The 22,705-nt window shown below is 43.3% G+C and overlaps 1 protein-coding gene across 1 annotated transcript in view; it reads right to left on the bottom strand.

Annotated features, from left to right (window-relative positions):
* The window catches only part of RYR2 (ryanodine receptor 2), a 2,714,825-nt gene that overhangs the window by 851,163 nt on the left and 1,840,957 nt on the right, over positions 1–22,705 (bottom strand). The gene's annotated exons all lie outside the window — the stretch shown is intronic.

Here is a 22,705-nt window from a genome sequence, read left to right as displayed (position 1 = left end):
AACATATATATTTCAGCATAAATGCAAAAGAGGATAGAACATTTTACAGTCAATATAGGCTGTGTTGACAAGTGAAAGACATTTTTATCTTTCAATTTGCAAGGACCATAGACGCAGGCATTTGCTTTGCTGAGAGTCTCTTTAGGGGCTCAAAGTTGATCATTCTGATATCAGATGTCAGGGCATATGTCTAAAACAACATATTTTAATATTACAACTAGACTGCAGTTTTTAGGACCCAGAACACTCTGTAGATGATACAGAGAACTGCAGGTATCACTCGAATTTTGGAAAAAATCATATGCAATGCAGAATCTCTACGCTTAAATTGGTTGAGAGGTGCAAGTGCAGCTTGAATATTAAGAGTCTAAAACATCATAAAAAGTACATTATGTACCAGATGTGCATAAGTACAAACATCTGATCTGATGTGTGTTTAAACAGGAAGGTCTCTTTTGTGGACTATTTAATCACAAGTAGGACAGAACTAGAGATATTCCGAATTTTTCATTCCTCCAGCAGAATTGGTGGAATTTGGCAACCCTGCAATACTCTTGTAGTGCGGAGTTCTGGCAAAATGCTACCAATCACCACATGACATAATTGTTTCCTGCAGGGCTACAGAAATGCGAATGAGACTTTGCCTCCCCTAGTGCGATTTCCTAACCCAGGCAGTTGCGGGTGGTCACAGTCACAGTGGTGATTCCTGACTAGATTTGCTGATCTGCAATTGAATATGGGCAAAAAGGGAGTTCTTTTCTTAAACCTTTCTGCCTAAAACAAATTTTACCTAAATAATCACTAAGAGCCTGAGAACAAGCATCTCTTTCATGTTGAGCAACTTTGACATTTCTAAGTATTGCATGGAAGACCACATTTAGGCCCCTGGTGAAACAAACATGTTCCTTGAGTTATACTATATTTTGTAATGCCCTTTCATGATGAATCATTTGGCTCCTGGTGACTCCCAGCTACTTTTGAAAATAACATTTGTAAGATAAATGGAGGAATATGCTTTTTGTATAAGTTATAAAGTTATAGAATTACTTACGGGCAACTGACTAACCAAGATGTTTTTAAATGAGGGGTTTTGAGGTACATCAAGCTGAGTGGCTGAGGTTTCCAAAACCTGTGAAAGACTTTCCCTTTATCCACAGTTAACCCAGTTACAATTCAATGGTATGTAGCCACCATTTAGTCTGCCCATGCTCTCATCAGATGTTCAAGGGTAGAGGTGTTACATAGTATCGCATAGTATCGATTCACAACACACCTGCCTCAGTTCCCTGCTCCTCTTACTAATGATGTTTTCCCATTCACCTAACCTGCCCATTGACACACCGACATTTATTTATGACCAAATAAAAAATAAACCATATCTGGCATCCTACCAACATCCCACACAGGAACATTAACCATACCCCCCCCAATATTAAAATAAAATATAACTGATGTTTTACCACGGACCCCACCACTGTCTCTTCAGTAGCTTTCTCTATGGACCAAAAAGCAAAACAAAACAATACTTGGCCTCCTCCTGACTTACTCCACTGCTTTCTGTGCCTTCGCTCTCTGCCCAAGCAATACACTCTGCTTCTTATGGAGGAGGGAGCTGGTGGCTAGCTGACTGGCTCTGTGTGAGCCATTTCAATGCAGCTAAAAAATCCCTGGTCTGCAGAGGCTTGCAGATGACAGGGAGTGTGACGGTGGATAGATGAGGGGTGGCAACTTCAATCTCCTGAATTTCTCGAGTCTCTTGAGACCAGAGAGAGATGTAAAATGGTGCACAAGGACAGTAGCCATCATTCAGTCATCTCACTCAGGAAACCCGGATTAGGTCGAGGAACACAATGGATTTGAGCGGTTCTATGTATGATGTAGCAACAGTGTTGACATTTCATAGCAGTAAAAAACTGGATTCAAACCTAGTATTTATGCTAATGGCTTTCAGTGAGAGTCATGCATAAAAACTTTTTTTATTAACTTGTGTTCTTTGTTTTAAATCTGGCAACTGGTATGTGTTCCATGCAAGACACTTAATCGAGGATATTTCAAGGAAACATGCCTTCTTTACTTTAACACTTGTTAAGGAAGATTCAAGATAGAAAATCTGTTTACTTAAACAAAACTTGAGATTGTCCTTTGCACCAAACATGTAGCATCTGAAGAAAGTGTGTTTGCCCCTATCATAGAATAGTCCCTGACTCCTATGATTATATTTATAAAGCCCAACTCCAATGGGTGACGTACTGAATGGTGAGACATCATAAGGCAGAGACTGCGCTGACTGATGAGCAGATATACAACGGCAAACTCTACAATATATTCTCTTTGGCACTACACTTCCTATGAAGCTGACAGTATTAGTGTTGACGGCTGCCATGATGCTGCAATACTGTCTTCAATATACAAACTCCAGATCGCCACACACGAGCCTTCCTGCTGTAGGGCCTAGCACTACCACTGGCCTGTTATCATCCTAAGAGGTAACTTATTGGGAAGTTAACCCTGTATGCTGATGGAGCCCCTGTAGATTTTTAAACTCTAGTAGAGAACCATGGGCTGGGAGAAGGTCATTTTCTACCATACAGTAAAATAATGCACCTGTTTAGGGGGAAAAAGAATGCACAGGGGACGCAGCCCCGCACTCATGCACTTCTACACAAAATGCACATGATGAGGGATGAGCGCGGATTAAAAACATGGATTTACAAAGCTATACTCAAACTTGCAGGAGTATCTCTGCAGCTCTCAGTGAGGAATGGTAAGAAGGTTTGCAGTAGGTCTACAATGACTCAGATTGCCAGAAATCCCTGTAGTGTCCGTGGAAGGTATCAAGAAATGCCCACTTTAGATGTATTCAATGTAACTGCAAAAAGCCTTCCTAACACCCCATAGGCTGGATAAGATATTCCCCAAAATACAGGCGCCTGCCCTTGATGCTGAATAGACCCAACCGACCTCCACCACATGATATGGACATGATAGAAATTACACAGTTTTTGGAAAAATGTTACAACTTGTATAGCCATGATCAGTACTAGGCCACACCTTGATACTCTCAAGGCCTTACGTTAGGTATTTACTCTAGGGCAAAAATTCGAAGGTATCACAAAATTCACTGACCTGGCCCTCATCCGTGCTAAAAGGGCTATCACCATAAGATAGACACCCCCCTACCCTGTGGGTGAACGTTTGGCAGGGACTTGGAATAAAGGGCTGCATCTGAAAGGATAGGATGCGATGCACTCATACAGACTCTCAAAAAAACTCTGGAAAAGATGACAAGCCGCCACCATAATTATTGTCTTTCACAGTAGAGAACCATACCCACTGATCCCACCCTCACTAACTTGTTGACTGCCCTTCCCCCCCTTACCTCTTTTCCTTCCCCTCCCCTCCCAGGCTACTTGCCCCCCGAAGTTTATAGCGGGACAGAAAACAGTGTGAGTCCACCCACATCATTCCTACCGGTTATCCAATGGCATTCCATACTACCACACAGCAGTTTTACGTTGCTTACCTTTCTGGCAGTATTATAATGCACAGGGCACATCAGGATCTTTAGGTGCCCACTCCCTCTTATTTCAGTGTGCAGGTGCCTTTATGTTTTGTGTAGGAAAGTTACTGATGGAACAGGGTGGCCTGTGGGTAATATGTTCTGAGAGGAGGGATGGTACATATGTAGAAGTAAGTTATGTCTTTGAAACATTCTGTTTTTGTACTTGGCATGATTTCACTCTTTTTGAACACATTGATGTCTGTGTACCGTCAACTGTCAACTGTGACGGCCCTGTGGTTATCCCTGAAGCTTATACCAAAAAACAGAAAAACAAAAGTTACTATCATCCATAAAGGTGAAGTAGTTTTCCCAAAGTCTCAACACAAAAATGAAAGTAATGACTGCATAGACATGTGGCTACCAAGTGTCAAAACTACAGCACCAGCCCAGGAAAGACCAAAGGATACCTTCTGTTAACAAACACGAAATGGATATTTTCATTAAAACGTAAAGGAAAGTCTGGATTCTTCTTCTCTTGGGCACATCATGATACATCCATGGATAGTGTACAAATACTCAGATAGTTTTATGCATCAAAATCTTTTAAACAAATCCAACTCCCAGAATTATAGGGGCCGCCCGCCAAGATCTGACCGCCATGCGGCCGCCAATGCAGCCGCACCCCCGCCGCGGCCATTTGGAGATCCCCGCTGGGCGGAAACCTGGTTTCCGCCCGCTGGCCCAGCAGGGATCACGGCCGCAACAAAGGAGCCGGCTCCAAATGGAGCCGGCGGTGATGCGGCCGTGCGACGGGTGCAGTTGCACCCGTCGCGCTTTTAACTGTCTGCACAGCAGACAGTGAAAAGCCGCATGGGGCCCTCTCAGGGGGCCCCTGCACTGCCCATGCCAGTGGCATGGCCAGTGCAGGGGCCCCCAGGGGCCCCACGACTCCCCGTACCGCCAGCCTTTTCCTGGCGGTTCAGACCACCAGAAAAAGGCTGGTGGTCGGGGACTCGTAATCCCCTGGGCTGGCGTATTACATCCGCCGAGGCCATTGTGGCGGTAAACCGCCGGCCCCAGCGGTGCGACCGCGGCGCTACCGCTGCGGTCAAAATACGCCGGGAAGCACCGCCAGCCTGTTGGCGGTGCTCCCGTCGTTTTGGCACTGCGGTTATAATACCGCCAGGGTCATAATGACCACCACAGTGTGAACAAACATCAAATTTTAACATTGCAGAGCTGTCAATATTTCATGTTCATAACAGCAGCAATGGATGGGGAGACTCTCATGCCGCATGCACCAGGATTAAATAACTGCTTTAAATTAATAAAAATGAAATAATATTTTTACAGCAGTCTCCAACTAATTTCTGCCACACAGAAAATTTGTTACATCTTTGAAGGGTGTCTACTCAAAGCTTTGAAAGACATAGGTGGTCATTATGACCCTGGCGGTATTATAACCGCAGGGCCAAAACGATGGGAGCACCGCCAACAGGCTGGCGGTGACCCCCGGCGTATTTTGACCGCTGCAGTAGCGCTGCGGTTGCACCGCCGGGGCCGGGGATTACGAGTCCCCGACCGCGGTCTGAACCGCCAGGAGAAGGCTGGCGGTATGGGGAGTCATGGGGCCCCTGGGGGCCCCTGCACTGCCCATGCTGCTGGCATGGGCAGTGCAGGGGCCCCCTGAGAGGGCCCCATGCGGCTTTTCACTGTCTGCTGCGCAGACAGTGAAAAGCGCGATGGGTGCAACTGCACCCGTCGCACGGCCGCAACACCGCCGGCTCCATTTGGAGCCGACTCCTATGTTGCGCCCGTGATCCCCGCTGGGCCAGTGGGCGGAAACCAGGTTTCCGCCCGCCGGCCCAGCAGGGATCTCCGAATGGCTGCGGCGGGGGTGCGGCTGCATTGGCGGCCGCATGGCGGTCAGATCTTGGCGGGCGGCAAGGTCGTAATGACCCCCATAAACTCTTAGCAATAACTGGACCTCAACACGCACTAAAGACTTGTAGATACCTAACGACCTAGACGTTCACAGTAAAGTAGGATCTGCATAGGAAAGAGAGACTCTTCTAATCTGGAGACATCCATTGACTCTCTGCTAATTAAAATTAAAATAGTAGTCTAGCCGTAGTTGAATCTTGTTTCAAACTAGAGTTACTAAAACATAAACTCCTCTATTGAAACAAATGTAGAAGGAGCCTACCCACATCACATGGATGTTTTTCCCTCTGCCGTACACCAAGGCCCAGATTTATACTTTTTGCTGCAAAACTGCGCTAATGCATTCTTGCGGGCAAAATGTTTAGTGCCGCCTTGCGCCATTCAACAGCACCAGCCGGAAACCGTATTTATAGAATGGCACAAGCCGGAGCTAAGCTTGGGCTAGTATCTACAAAAAAGATGCTAGCTGGGTGGGGTGGGGGTGGCGGTAGGGAAGAGGGGGTTGTGCGTCGAGACATGACGCTAGCCAAACATATGACTCCTGTCTTAGGAAAGACAGAAGTCATGCCCACCACCCCAACGGCCAGCACAGGGTACAAGTGTCCCCTGGGCATGGCCACTGCAACCTGTGCCATGCAGGGGGCCCCAGGTTAAAATTGTTTATAAAATACTTACCAATACTTACCCTACTTACCTGGGATGGGGTCCCCCATCCTCTGGTGTGGGTGGGGGTGTTCCTGGGGCTTAGGGAGGGCACCTGTGTACCTATTCCATGGTGTTTAACCATGGAAATGGGTCCACAGGTCCCCTAACGTGTTAAATAATGATGCACAGCAAGCTTTGCCCTATTATTTAGCCTCTCCTCCCACCTGTCTGCCATTTTAGCACGGGGGATAAATATGGGGCTATGGGGATAGCACCATTTATTAGATGGGAATGCCTACCTTGCATCTCATTGACGTGAGGTAGGTGCATGCATCTAAAAAATGGTGCAAACTCCTCCATTTTGAGGTTAGATGTGTCTAATGTCAAAATATAAATATGAAGTTAGTTTTGGGCCGAATTTGCGTAAATAAAGTTACACAAATTCGATGCAAACAGAGTATAAATATGCCCCTAAGTATGACTTCATATGACTGAGATGTTCTAACTTTAATGGAGCTATGAAGGCCTAGGCGTTAAAGATATGCAAGTGAGAAACAGTGGATTTGTAATTGGGGTGGATGGTAGCCTACCACAAGTAATAATGTCCCTATTCTTGTTAGGGTCAGTTAAGGTTTCAGAAATGTAAAAATGAGCTCAATCCCTGGTAGCTATGGAACAGAGCAGACAGATGTAACTTAAGAAACTGTGTTAAAAAACTTAGAAGTACCAAACCAGATAAAAAGTCAAAAACACAGCACAATAAAAGTTTCACTCCACTTTATAAACATAGAGAAGAATCTACTGAACAAATGACATCAAAAAGACAAAAAATAAAATGAAAGGAATGGGAGATATGAATTTTTAAATTGTTAAATAAAAATAGCACCAAGAAGAATTGAAAGCCAATTGTGGTCATCTTGTTGCACTTGACGGTGCCTAGGCATGATTTAGGTCGATCACGATGAAGCATGGGTTGGAAACAGAAATCACGTTTGTCCCAGTCGGAGGGTTTTATCTTCTGACTTAGACTGAAATGGAAGTCAAGATGACTCAGAGGGATGAAGCAGCAGGATGTGGTCGGGAAGCACCCCAATAGGGTGGATAGCAGCAGGACAAAGTCATGGTGAATCCTTTGAATTTTGGTGGGAAATCTATCAGTGGGAGAAATGTGTACATCTGGATGGTCCCTCCCTGAAAAGATACTTTTGGCACCTTAGACCAGTCAAGATTGTTACATTTGACTTAATCACTTTTTCGGAACTCAGATTCCTCCAGTGGGGCAAGGCTGAAAGTTGTAGCCGAACAGGGCTCCATTAGGCCAGATAACCCCTCTGTGATGTCTCTGTAAAGCAGATTTTGCACTGTGGAAAAGATCTGCATAGGAGCAAGCTAAATCTTTGATCAAGCTCCAATGCACTTTCATCAGAATGACTTGTCAGACTCGTCCCGGTCCTCCATGGGTCTCTGAATTAAAAAATGTTCTACGTCCCATGTGTTAGACCTGACAGCCTTAGGGTGGTCACCCCTAACTTTTTGCCTGCCTCCCTCCACTTTTGAGATACTGTTTTTTCTGGTTTTTAGACTCTTCACACTTTACCTCTGCTAACCAGTGCTAAAGTTCATATGCTCTCCCTTTAAACATGGTAACATTGGATCACTCCCAATTGGGCTATTTAATTTACGTATAAGTCCCTAGTAGAGTGAACTATATGTGCCCAGGGCCTGTAGATTAAAAACTACTAGTGGGCCTGCAGCACTGATTGTGCCACCCACTTCAGTAGCCGTTAACCTTGTCTCAGGCCTGCCATTGCAAGGCCTGTGTGTGCAGTTTCACTGCCAATTCGACTTGGCATTTAAAAGTACTTGCCAAGCCTAAAACTTTTTCTACATATAAATCACTCCTAAGGTGTGCCCTAGGTAACCCTTAGGGCAGGGTGCTGTGTAGGTCAAAGGCAGGACATGTACCTGTGTAGTTTACATGTCCTAATAGCGTAGAACTCCTAAATTCGTTTTTACACTACTGTGAGGCCTGCTCCCTTCATAGGCTAACACTGGGGCTGCCCTCATACATTGTTTGAGTGGTAGCTGCTGATCTGAAAGGAGTAGGAAGGTCATATTTAGTATGGCCAGAATGGTAATACAAAATCCCACTGACTGGTGAAGTTGGATTTAATATTACTATTTTAGAAATGCCACTTTTAGAAAGTGAGCATTTCTCTGCACTTAAATCTTTCTGTGCCTTACAATCCACGTCTAGCTGGGTTTAGTTGACAGCTCCTTGTGCATTCACTCAGACACACCCCAAACACAGGATACTCAGCCTAACTTGCATACATCTGCATTTTGAATGGGTCTTCTTGGGCTGGGAGGGTGGAGGGCCTGCTCTCACACAAAGGACTGCCACATCCCCTACTGGGACCCTGGCAGACAGGATTGAACTGAAAGGGGACCAGGTGCACTTCTAAGCCACTCTTTGAAGTCTCCCCCACTTCAAAGGCACATTTGGGTATAAAAATGGGGCCTCTGCCCTACCACCGCAGACACTTCCTGGAGAAGATACCTGAACCAGAACCTGCACCCTGACAAGAAGATCTGCCTTGCTGCCCAAAGGACTCATCTGACTGCTTTCTGAAGAGGACTGCTGCCTTGCTGTTGCCCTGCTGTCTTGTTGCTCTCTTGCTGTGCTGCAGAAGTGCTCTCCAAGGGCTTGGATAGAGCTTGCCTCCTGTTCCCTGATGACTAAGGACCAAAAAGACTGCTCTCCTGCAGCTGAAATCCCCAGGCGGTGAAAATTCGACGCACTGCCTGCCAAGAACGACGCACAGCCTGCTCGCAGTGAAAATTTCACCGCACGCCGAAATCATAATGACGCAGCCCTGACTTCGCGACAGAAGATCGACCCAGCGACGCGACCGGAACTTCGACACACGGCCCAACTGGATCGCCACAAGCCGACTCAGAACGACGACGCCCAACTTCCTGAGAGCAATCAACGCTGCGCCTGCCGTGCAGAAGAAAATTCCACGCATCGCTTACCAAAATCGACACAGCCCCTGTGACTTCGCTCTGCAAGCCCAGGATTCCAAGCATCATTCCCAGGGCGTCTGAACACCCCGCAACCCAAAGAGGATCCGAGTGCGCACGCCGGAAATCGACGCAACGTCTTCCCTGCGTGGAAAATAACAACGCAAGTCCATGTGCAAAGGGGCGAAACCGACGCACACTCACCATTTTCCATGCACCTCCTCCTCTGCGGCCCCTTGCGAGGATTTTTCAACACAAACCAGGTACTTTGCCCCGCAAGAGACACTTTTTATTGCTTTTACAGTAATATTTTAACTCTAAGACACTTGATATCACTTTCAGTAATATCCCTACATTTGCTTATTTCATTTTTAATCATTTTGACCTGAATTTATCCAGATAAATATTATATATTTTTCTAAACACTGTGTGGTGTATTTTTGTGGTGTTATATTGTGGTATTGTATGGTTTATTGCACAAATACTTTACACATTGCCTTCTAAGTTAAGCCTGACTGCTCAGTGCCAAGCTACTAGAGTGAGAGTCCTTGCTTGGACAGGGAGTAACCTGACTGCCAACCAAAGACCCCATTTCTAACACCAGGTTTCTCAGGATGTCAAGAGGAGAACACTTTGACAAAGCCAAGTGTCCCAGGACCTCAGAAACAGCACGTGGGAGTCAAGATTCACTCCAGCAGAAGCCATCAGCAGAGTCTAGGGCAGATAATGTTTGAACTGATCATCTGGGCTCTTCTGGAAAAAGGATTTCTTACAGCTAATTGTGTCGCTGTAGCTTAACAGGAGGCCAGCCAAATGCACCCTGGAGTCCACATCTTTTTCCTGCCAGGTCAGCCTTTCAGTTTTTCTGACAGGTCTCAAAAGCAGGTGCAGTCTTTCTGCTGTCTTCCAAAGATCCACTAGTGTTATAAAGAAGGGATACACATTTATGCCTGGCACCAGCCTGTGGGTGAGGGTGGCTCCTGCCCCTTCCCTAACCAAAAGAAAAAAAATGGGCAGAGAGGAAATCTTACTCAGTTCTGCCGCAGTTCCTATGCTCTACTGAAAACAAACCCATAGAACCCATCTCTGACCAAATCCAGAATCGTGAAACCCTCCCCCTCTTGTGCAGAGCATTTGTGCCCATACTGATCAGTGAAATGAAAAACACCACTTCTGTGGTCACTTCAAACCAGTCTGGGGCAGCTCATCTCTCACTGTGATTGGTGCATGCCTGACTAGAGGGAAAAACAAGGACCCACGTCAGGTATAAGCTAACATTTGCCTGTGACAGAACGCGCCTCTCTAATGTTAATCAGATACCTGGCATGAGCCCAGATGGTTATCCACCAGAGGAACAGAATATCCCCTCCCACACCTATGGCATTTGCTGCGCACTGCTCTTAAAAGGGTATGTTTAGGGTACAGTGGGAACTCATGCCAGTGGGCCTCCAGAGGCTTTTTGCAGAGGAACAGTAGCTTTCCAAAAGTACCCTTTCCAAATTATTTAATTACAAATCCAACTTCAGCATGAATTTGGCTGGTAATAAATACTTTAAAAGTCTAAGGATGAAATGTGTAGCTGCTTCTTAGCTGGAGATAACATTATTACATTAAAAATAGCACAACCCCCAAAGTTTTCCTGTAGAACAGCTAACCTTGCTACAATGAAAATAATGTTTGTGACCTTTTCACTGTAAGGACATGTTTAACATAAAACTGTTCATGTCCTACTTCTAAATACATTGCACAAGCCTTATGGGCAGTAACTTATTAAAAATGAAGGTTTAGTCCTGTCAAAAGGGGTTATTTACAGTTTTACAATTGTGCTGCAGGCTTACAGTGCTAGATCTGCAGTTTTGTTTGCACTGCCATGCATGTTTGCAAACACTCACTGTAATGGATGGCACAATGGGTGCTGCAATCCATTACTGACATTTAACTTATAGGCCCAGAGTACACTTTGTACCATACACTAGGGACTTATGGGTAAGTTAAGTATGCCAGTTAGGACTATAGCTAAATTCAACATATTTTAGGGGTCAGAGCACATACACTAGGGTCTAGTTAGCAGAGTTCCAGTGCACAGAGTCAAACAAACAGCAGCATTAGTCATACAAAATGGGAGTGATCACAAAAAAAAGGCATTTTCCTACATGGCCTGCACCAGGGAGGGTGTGTGTGTGTGTCAGCCAAGACACGCACTAATGATGTGAGCAATTATGGCACTCCCTGTTGCTGCCATGGGGATTTAACCTCATTAGTGCGTGTCTTGCCTGACACACACACACACCCTCCCTGGTGCAGGCCACGACACCAGGGAGGGGTTTGGGATTTTTTTTAAATTTAAATCCCCTAGGGAGACATGGAAGAGCTTCCGTGTCTCCCGCCACACCTCCCATATGCTCATCTGTGATGTCAGCATGCCGCAAGGTTCGCTCACGTCAAAGTTTATTTACCCTATCGGAGCAGGAAGCAGCAGGCTGCTTTCTACTCCAGTGGGAACAATGGGCCCAAAAGAGCCTCCCCACCTTTCAGGAAGGCCTCATTGAAAGGTAAGATTCTCCTCTTTCAAAGAAGGCCTTCATGAAAGGGTTTCCTGGTCGTGCATCACGGCAGCGCTGCGATCCATGGCCAGGAAACACCACTAGTCATCCAGAGAGGTCAGCCTTTTGAAAATGGGGGTAAAACAAACAAAAACTTTTTATAGATAGAGAGAGATTCTATAGATGGAAATAAATCTATCACTCTCATATATAGATGTGTGTGTGTGTGTGTGTATAGCAATGCATGTGTGTTTCCCAGAGGACTGCGGTCGGCCCGCAGGGAAACCACACACTCATATAAAAGTAATTTCTTTACATATACATAAGGAGAGAGAGAGATAGACACTCTCTCCCTATATATATGTATAGGTTATATATATATATATACATATGGCAAAGCGCATCTTTACAGCAATGCACGTACTCCAACCAACACGCTTCTACCCCAGCTTTTAGGTAGCAATAAAAATGTCAAGATAACTCTTGTGCTTAGGGGCCAGATGTAAGAAGCGTTTTGCATGGCGCATCGTGATGCACAGTCCCATTTTGCGAGTCGGTTCCGACTCTCAAAATGGGAATGCGAGTCGCAAATAGGAAGGGGTGTTCCCTTCCTATTTGCGACTCACACCGCGATGCACAATTGCTTTGTGACCGCGAAAGCGGTCGCAAAGCAATTCGCAGTTAACACCCACGTGAAGTGGGTGCTAACTCATTCGCAAAAGGGAAGGGGTCCCCAGGGGACCCCTTTCCCCTTTGTGAATGTCGCAAAAACATTTTTTTCAGCCTACTCTGAAAAAACGAAACCAAATGGTTTCATTTTTTATTTTGTATTGCAAATCGTTTTCCTTTAAGGAAAAAAACTGCTTTATTGAAAAAGCAGTCACAGACATGGAGGTCTGCTGTCTCCAGCAGGCCACCATCCCTGTGAGTGCAGGGAATCGCAAGGGGATCGCAAATTGCGACCCACCTCATTAATATTAATGAGATGGGTCTTTGCGACCCTCTTGCGATTCGCAGAAGGTGTCTGAGACACCATTCTGCATATGATTTTGCAAATCGGAAATTGCGAGTCGCACTGACTCGCAATTTCCGATTCACAAAATCCTTTCTTGCTACATCTGGCCCTAGGTTCCTGCTAGAGAAAAAGATTGGACTTTTGTCGAGTGGCAGTTTTGATGCCATAAACTAGCTAAAGAAGGTTTATATGCCTGCTGCAAAGAACAGATTTGTATTTTATGTGAATAGCTAAGTGGATTAGTAAAGCCAGCCGTTACCTGCGCTTTAAGACAAATTAAATGTATGTGAGAGGGCAATGGACATATGAAGGGCACTTTTGCCGGGTGGTAGTGAGGGAATCTGTGGGGGAGGTCATGGGGGGGAGCACCAAAATAGATTGTCAACGGGGAGCCACCAGTGCTAAAGGCTGAGATGATGGGTATGTGGCAACGTGAAGTAGTAGTGTATCCTTTTTGTTTTTTTCAGTGTCTTCAGAGATCTTGACTGAGGGAAGAAGCGAAGGTAAGGTGACTGACATATACTGTTGCACACATCACACACACACACCCACCAGCAATTTTGTGACCGTCTACGTAGGCTAGTGTTTTAAATGGATAGTATAGCCAGTAGCAGAGATGGCGTTTCATTGGATGACTGCTGCTCAAGCCCCACTTGGGTTATGGAGGACAGTTCTGACGCGGGATCAGACACTGAGGCAGCAGATACTGAGACAGCATCTGAGGGAGAGGACAATGGAGCAGCCTCTGTGAGTGATTTTTCAGTCGGGGAGCCACATCCGACAATCTCTCTTCCAGTGATTCTGAGGGAGACGATAAGGACAGTTGTCCTGTCCCTTTGCAAGAACAGTCTGTGCAGCAGCATTTTCCCACTTGTCCTGATAAAAAAGCTACCCCACTTGTGTGCCTGTACCTAGTGCCTGCATCAGGAATGGATCATCACAGGGTCAACAGTAGCCCTCATGTAAGAACTACCATTGACCGTTGTGTGATCCATTCCTGTCACATGCACTAAAGCCAGGCACATCAGTGAGGTAACATTTTTATCAGGACAAGTTGGGGAACGCTGGGTGGTAAGCAGTTTGTGGATCCCTGTATATTCCTGTAGTTTACTTCACAGAAATGCAAGAAATAATTGTGCTTTTATTCAAATTTTTACCTTTGCAGGGCATTCTGGGTAAACATCTTTATGGAATCCTCACAAGTGATACCTCCCTGGAGTCCCCTTGATGTCTACTTTTCAGAAATGTCTGGGTTTGCTAAGTTTTCCTACATGGTTCCCGATCCCAGGACTACCTTAGTTATCATTATCACCACAATACATTTTGGGACCTTCCCTGTCACAGGCACTAGGACTACCCACACAAGTGAGGTACCATTTTTATGGGGAGACTTGGAGAAATGCTAGGTGGTTCCCCTCAGATTCCATAACTTTGCATTGCTGAAATGTGAGGAAAATGTGTTTTTAAACAGATTTTGAGATTTGCAAAGGTTTCTGGGGGACAGAACCTGGTGAGAGTCCAACAAGTCACCCAATTCAGGATTCCTCTAGGTGTATAGTTTTCAAAAATGTATAGGTTTGCTAGGTTTCTCTAGGTGCCGGCTGAGCGAGAGGCCAAAAGTCACAGCTAGGCAATTTGCCAAAATCGAGTCAGTTGTTAGTGGAAAAATTAATTGTGTCCATGTTGTGTTTTGGGCCGTTTCCTGTCAGGGGCACTAGGCCTACCCACCCAAGTAAGGTACCATTTTTATTGGCAGACTTGGAGGAACACAGAATAGAAGACCAAGTGTTTTTTCCAATTGTCTTTCTCTACATTTGTGCCTTCCAAATGCAAGGCAGTGTGGAAGAAATAAGTGATTTTGAGAAATGCCCTGTAATTCACATGCTAGTAAGGGTACCCCTGAATTCACAGATGTGCAAATAACCACTGCTTCTAAACTCCATATCTCATGCCCATATAGGAAATACATAGGTTTCCATGATACCTGTTTTTCACTCTTTATATTTTACCAAATGAATGGCTGTACACCTTGAATACAATGAAAACACATTGCAAGGTGCAGCTCATTTATTGGCTCTGGATATGTTAGGTTCTTGATGAACCTACAAGCCTTATATATCCCCACAACCATAAGGGTCCAGCAGACATAACAGTAGATGGCTTTCAATAATCTGCCATAGCTGGAAAAAGTTACAGAAGAAAATGTAGACTGAAATGGCTGTTCTTTTCAACTCAATTTCAATATATTTTTATTTCAACTGTTACTTTGTATAGGAAGACCTTGAAGGATATACACAAATGACCACTCGCTGAATTCAGAATTTTGTCTCCTTTTCAGAAATGTTTAGATGTCTGGGATCCACCATTGGTTTCACACCCATTTCTGTCACTAACTGGAAAGAGGCTGAAAGCACAAGAAATAGTAAAGATGTGGTATGTCCTGTTAAAATAGCAAAACTTTGTTGAAAAATGTGATTTTCTGATTCAAGTCCGCATTTCCTGAAAGCAGGGAAGGTGGTGTGTTTAGCACAGCAACCCCTTTGTTGATCCCATTTGCAGGGAAAAAACAAATGCTTTCTTCTGCAGCACTATTTCCAATTTTTCCCACAAAACCCACATTTTAGCTTTATTTTGGCTAATTTCTCGGTCTCCTCCAGGGGAACCTATAAACTGTGGGTACCTTTAGAATTCCCAGGAGGTTGGAAAAAAAGGACACACATTTGATGTGGATAGCTTATGTGGACAAAACGTTATAGAGGCCTAAGCACGAACTACCCCAAATAGCCATAAAAGGGCATAGGGACGGGAGGAGCACAGGGGTGGGTGGGGGAGGGGCACAGCAGCTAAGGGGTTAAAGAAAGGATGCAGCCCATGCACATAATCATAACACCATTTTCTAAATGCATCCCATATTTGAAGGCAGGTATGTATGTACCTATGACTTTCCAAGATCAGGCATAAAATAAAACTTCTGGATTTAATTATCCACTAAGAATGCTTAATTATCAACTCAACATTAGGATCAGGTAAAGTTTGTAATATTTGAGAATAGTTTTGTGTAGGTGCTGAATATAGGGTTTCAAATACATTTCTTGACTGGATTTGCTTTTTTGTGTAGTTTGCTTCCCTCTGAAAATTGTCTCACAAATAAAATGTTGTAGAAACAGCAAAATTGGAATCACTGACACAATATTATGGTAAACTATATTGTTGACAGAAATATTGTGTAAAAATATTGTTTACTACAATATTGTGCTCATATAACAAACATATTGGTAAAACAAACTATTGTTGATACTAATATCATCCAAAAATAGACAAACATGTTGATTTATTACTATAAATAACGGTTACAGTAGTACATTTCAAATAATTTAACACATAAATTTAGAATAATGTAAATAAAATAAATTCCATTCATGTATATATATATATATATATATATATATTTTTTTTTTTTAAAATATAGTGTAACATAATAAGAATATCTATTTTGCATTAGAATGTTTTTAGATTTTAAATGTATTACTATAAAAATAAAAATAATACAATTATATAATGTTATTAGTAAAAATGTATATTTTACACTGCATCAATTTCTTTGATATTTTAAATGTATTGATATAAACATATACATGTATATACATATAGTCATAGTAATACATACATTTAAAATATTAATAAAGGTCCTACTCCATTCACCACAATAATAGGGAAAGTGTTGGACTTCGGAGGAGTTGGATTTACTGTTCCTCCTCCAGCCTAAGCAACAGTAGGGAAGGGTTGGACTTTGGAGGGGTTATATTTACTATTCCCACGTCAGTCTAAGCAACAGTAGAGAAAGCATTAGACTTTGGAGGGGTTAAATTTACTATTCCTACTTCAGTCAGGATAACAGTAAGGAAACTGTTGGACTTCGTAGAGATTAAGCTTTACTATTCTCACAACAATCAGTAGAAAATTAGAGAAAGTATTGGCCTTCAGGGGGGTTAAATTTGCTATTCCAACTCCAGCCTAAACACAGTAGGAAAAATATTAAGCTTTGGAGGGTTAAGTTTACTATTCCCGCTCCAGACAGAGTAACAGTAGAGAACATGTTGGACTTTGGAGGGGGTACATTTGCTATTCCAGCTCCAGTCTGTGCAATAGTAGGGAAAGTGTTGGACTTCAAAGGGGTTAAATTTACTAGTCCCACTCCAGTCTAAGCAACAGTAGCGAAAGTGTTAGATTTTGGAGGGGTTACGGTTACTATTCCTACTCCAGTCAATATAACAGTAGGTAACGTGTTGGACTTTGGAGGAGTTAAAAATACTATTGCCACTGCTAACAGCACAGCAGTTGGGAAAGTGTTGGACTTCATAGGGGTTACATTTACTATTCCCAATCCAAACTGTGCAATAACAGGGAAAGTGTTGGACTTCAGAGAGGTTAAAGTTACTATTCCTACTCCAGTCTATGGAACAGTAGGGAATGGATTGGACTTTGGAGGAGTTACGGTTACTATTTCCCCTCCAGTCTGTGCAACAACAGGGAAAGTGTAGGACATGGAAGGGTTAACTTTGCTATTCCCACTCCAGTCTAAGCAAAGAGTAGAGAAATTACTTAACTTCAAACACATTACATATTTCAATAACTCTATTAATGTAAAAAATGAAACTCTTAATATACTCATTATTAATTTCTAGTATATATATTTTAAAAAATAAGAATAAACACTTTACGTAGGTAATAATCAATTAAATAATTATTTATAAATTAAAAACGAATATTTACTATGTTAATAATAATGATTTACTATTTAAAAATACATTTAATAATTATTATTGAAAATAATTAAAAGTTACTTGAGTACCGACTAATCCTATACCCCTACAAACCTAGCAGCCCACACGTACAATAAAACAAAAATAAATAAGTATAGTACAATTTAGAAGATTGACAATCAATTAAATAATTAACAATTAATAATTCTTGGTTATTTATTACTTCAGTCACTTTTCCGGTGATGCCCTACAAACACAGCATCCTGCAACTAAAATATAGCTAAAGAACAGCAGGTGGTGCTTTATATAAACACTATGACCCAGATTTACCAACAGTCAAGTTTGCATTACATTTCTAACACAAATCCAATGCAAATTGTAGTGATCACATTTACAATCCGATATAAATCATTATTTGCATTGCATCGTAACCAAACGTAATGCAGAGCTGTGCCATGCACTGTCTTGTGTTAGTCTGCGCTAATGGGGTGTTTCATGGGTGGGTTTCCCTGCAACCACCTGTGGGTTTTGACGCAAATCCCTATCTACAAAGAATTGTAGACTGGAATTTGAACCAAAGTCCTCTGCCTCCCTGTTCTAATTTCTCCTCGTTTATCCCTCCTTGTATGTGTGCTGCATTCCCCAGCACAAATACAAAGTGGGAAATGCCTTAAAGCGTAGTTTTGTACTGGAAGGGGCCACTTTCACTACGTTGCACTATATAGCACAAGTGAGTCTGAGTTGGTCAATGACAACCAAAAGTGCACCAGCGCAGGGAGAGAGCAGAACACAACCACATATTTGCAGATATGCTGCTGTTCTCTCCCATTCATACAACGAAGTGCGGCAACTTTACCTGCTTTGCTGCCCTGCGCGACTTTTCAGTAAATCGGGGCATTCGGCTGTAGTCTGATAGCCAATCACAGCAGCCACTAAGAGTAGGGAGGACACAGAACTGCTTCTTTTCAGCAAGGACGGACAATGATGGAGCTGTGTCGGAATTAATTTTCGAGAAGGGATTTCCTCTAAAGCTAATTCATCTTAGTGAGCATTCTTGAAACAGCAATTCTTTTTCTAGACTTGATGTTTATTACTTTTTGCTTTGCTGATTTTACACACCACGATCGTGCACGACTCGACATATAGGTTAGCATTTTAAAGGCCATTAGAGCGCAATTGCTGAAGCTGAAGGGATTCTTTAAATTTAGGAACCATAAATACGACAAACTACAGCTTCTACTGCGACATATTGTGCTGACACGCTTAGGCAACCTTTATCACCAAATGCTTACACCTATTATCCCGCAAGAGAACAGGGCCTCGGGCGCGCGGCGCGAACACCTTATCAAAGTAAATCGCAATACCCGTCTAATGTTTAGAGTAGCACAGCCGGCAGTCAGTAAATTAGGAAGATAACAGCCTGGAACATGACTCATCAGGAGCGGTATCAGCAGCAAGCAACACATCTGTCAGACAGCAGCACACTCTAGGTGAGATACCGCGTGAGTTTACAGAAATTAGTTGTCTCTCATACTAAAACTTCAGCACAGCCCTGGCAAAAACACAGTATCAGAGGAAGGTCCTCTATGCAGAGTACAGAACAGCCAACATTACTCTGCTCAGTTAAACACTATTCATGGGTTACGGAACACATAACTGGCTCAATGTATTATATGGCTATGGCAATATTTTGAATACACGGCCAGCACTACATTAAGGTAATAGCTTAGGGCCTACTACAAGGAATACCAGGTTGCCAGAAAGGGCCTCAAATATGGCCCGCTCTTATAAGAAGGGGGTGCCAAAACAGTAACATGTGATATTGTCTGGGTTTTCAAAAAAAACATCAACATGGAACTGAGTGTATAACTGGGCTCAGCACTCTTCAAAACTAATTGTCAGGTCCCATGCTATATGGTCTACATGTCGCTAACAAGCATAGTCGTTCAAATTACCTGCTGTAATTACCTGACATTTCTGGTGATATGAAGTTTGGGGTTTATGTGCAATGCTGCAATTTGTTAATTTGTGAAGCTCTTAGGTACTGTGGTCTAGAATGTATAGGACTGCGGCAGTACGACATTCTTTGCAGATGCTGAGAATGCTCAAACGGAAGTGACAGTGTCCAGTCAGCTACTTAGAAACATATTTATCATTCACCTTCTATCAAGTCTCCTGGACTGCTGCCTGGATACATTTAAAATAGTGCTCAGACACAGGCTAGCACTTAGGAGTAGGCATGGATAGCTAGGAGCAGTGTAGATATAGTTTGCTTCCGAGAACAAGAGTGGTGTAACCCACTGCAAGCAAGTTACTGAAGGGTAACTGTATTATTAAGGGGCCATGGCATTATTCTGCAGCGAAGCAAGGCAGAGATGCTCCAGGAGTGTCTTGTTGTAACAAATGGGCTTTTTTTAAAATAAGATGTACCATGAAAGGAGCCAAGTCTGGGACTTTGTCAAAAACAGAATGTGGTGAAGCGTAAGGAAATTTAAAGAAGTACACTTTTATGTTAAATATGAATGTAGATTTATTTAATATATTCATTTGAACTGTAGAATAAAATAAAAAACAAGCTACAACACTATTAACTCTTTCATTGCTAGGCCTTTACCCCCTAGAGTGCTAAGTCCTTTTTTGGCTCTTTGTGGTAGTTCGCGCTTAGAACCCAATATCTGTTTTTGCAGATAGGTATCCGGGCCAATTATGAATCTTTTACCCCAACACTCAGGTGATTCTAAAGTCACCCAAGGTTTGTGCGTTCCCCTGGAAGGGACTAAGGAAATAGCAGTCAACGATAGCGGTCACCAATAGGGGGGCAGAAAACTACTAGGGGGTGATATGAGGGGATGTTTAGTGAGAGCTAAGGGGTTGATATGAGGGGGTGTTTAGTGAGAGTTCTGCCTCCAGGGACAAACAGCAGGTAGTTGTCTCCAATCTGCCCCCATAGGAGGGGCAGAAAGACTTTTGAGGCCTGGGGTATAAGGGGATCATTAGCCCATAGCCAGGGGGGCGCTCCACTCCTCACAAATCTTCCATGGTGTCTCGTGGGTGCTACTCTCCTGCAGTGGTCCTCAATCAGGGCTCCAGTAGGGAAAGGCGCCATTGGAAAGGGGAGATTCTCCCCTTTCCAATGACACCTCCCTGGTCAAATTGGAGCTTTGGGGGGCTGAGATATACCCAGAGTACCAATGGTAGTGAAAGTCAATCGGCTCACTTTACGTCCACTCTCTGCCCGATGACATCAGCATGCCATGTGTGCCGATCTCCATCGCACAAGAAAATAAAAATAGCCTTGGTTCCTGGGGAAACTCTTCCCGAGCATCTGAGGGTATAAATGCAAAAAGGGGATTCCTAGCCACTGGTGCTAGGATATGCTGGAGCTGTACTCAGCACCTGAGCACTGATGCTGAGGAAGGCTCCAGCACATCCTTAACACCGATGAGGGTAAGCTGATCTTAAATTAAATATGAATTAATTTAAATACACTAAATGTAATAAAAGGTATGTTTCTGAAGTTTACATTTTAAAAATCTCTATTTACTACATACTAATAATTAGATTCACATGCATAACTACTGAAGAAAAAGTTACTTACCTTTGGTAACACCTTATCTGGTAGAGACACAGATTAGCCACAGATTCCTTATCTTAGAATTCTCCCCCAGGCGCCAGACTAGATCTGGAAATTTTTCCTCAGCACTACCACTGCGCGTCGGTAGAGGGCATTGAGCGACTCCTTAGCGACATCGCCTCAGGACATGACCTCAGTGGAGTCCATATCCTCCTATGTGCTGACGTCAGTTTCTTCAGTGACTTAAACCCGCAGAACAACGCCAAGCCACAAAGAAACTGGCAGAAAATATTAAAATAGTGTAATAGTGTACATGCCAACCAGTAAAGAAAAGCCATGTTGAGAGACGTACAAGAACTAGCAAACACCCAAAGTCACCCTAAGCAAGACTGAAGAGTGCACAGTTCACAAGCGGGGATGATGGGTGGGTCGAAAAAGAATCTGCGGCTAGTCTGCTGGCTCTACCAGATAAGGCATTACAGAAGGTAAGTAACTTTTTCATCTGATAGAGACAACTATCTTAGAATTAGATACCCAAGCAATGTCCCATCCTGGAGGAGGGGTACGAATGAATCACACCTATCTTGCAAAGAACAACCCGGTGAAACCAGAGGAATAACCAGGCTCGAGTCATAGAAATAAATAATAACAAAAGTCATTCCGATGAAAAAACTGACTGGCATAGACACAGGAAATAATGTATGAAAAAGAAGAAGGGTAAACAAAAGAGACGAAGAACAACAGGAACGAAAAACAAGAAAACAGCCTGCTATAGGAACCAGAGGCAGAAAAAGTATCAGCACACAAGGAACCTACTGAACTGTGCAGTAGAAAGGACCAGAACATATCGAAGGGAACAGAACCGGAAAACGTCCCAACACGAAATGACGAAGAAAGACAAGGCAGGAAAAAAATAACTGAAATTGGAAACATGCCAAGAGACAAGAGTCTGAAAAGTCCCACTCCACAAAAAAACAAAGGTCCATGCCCGTGTTCTGTAGGCCATGGCTTAAGCATGTAGAGACAACCGTTGGCTGTGGCCAAGGAAGAAAACTTTGTACTGTGAAAGGAAAAGCACCAAACCATCCCTGAACCAAAGGGAGGAAAGATACCGAAATGAACTGAAAGAATCAGTGCTTATGATCAAAGAAAATTAAGAGGCACTTGTGAAGGAATGATCCCCGCAGATAAATGCAGAAAGGGACCAACGATTTGTCGTCAGTAATTAACCAAGAAAAATGGAAGGAATACCGACAACAGTAAGAAAAGATAGCCCTCATCACAATCCCTCATAATGAACAAAGAAAGCAAGGAAAAAACACTAAGCAAGCTGTAAAAATCCTGCACAAGCCAGGGTTTGAAATAGCGCCATATCCCGCCTTTTGAGGTGGTGGGAAAAATAGAATATGGCTCTAAGCTGAAACCCAAGAATATAGGGTACGCCTGTATGGCAGCAGGAGGAACAACATTGCTTCAAGAAGAGGGAATATGTCAAAGAAACCACAACATTATGTGGAAAAGAAAAAAAACCTGTAAACAGAAATAGAGGAGGGTGACGAGTACAGTATCAGTACTGTATCAATATATTTTTTTGTATAAAACGGAAATAATGTTGCACTGGCTAGCAAGAAACCTATGGTATGGGGAAACGTGAGCCACTAGAGGCAAGAGCTTAATCACTGAGCCAAAGTATCC

The sequence above is a fragment of the Pleurodeles waltl genome, chromosome 5 (assembly GCF_031143425.1).
Source record: "Pleurodeles waltl isolate 20211129_DDA chromosome 5, aPleWal1.hap1.20221129, whole genome shotgun sequence".
Lineage (NCBI taxonomy): Eukaryota > Metazoa > Chordata > Amphibia > Caudata > Salamandridae > Pleurodeles > Pleurodeles waltl.
The sequence above is the reverse complement of the archived record's forward strand: the minus strand, read 5'-3'. Positions and strand labels throughout refer to the sequence as shown.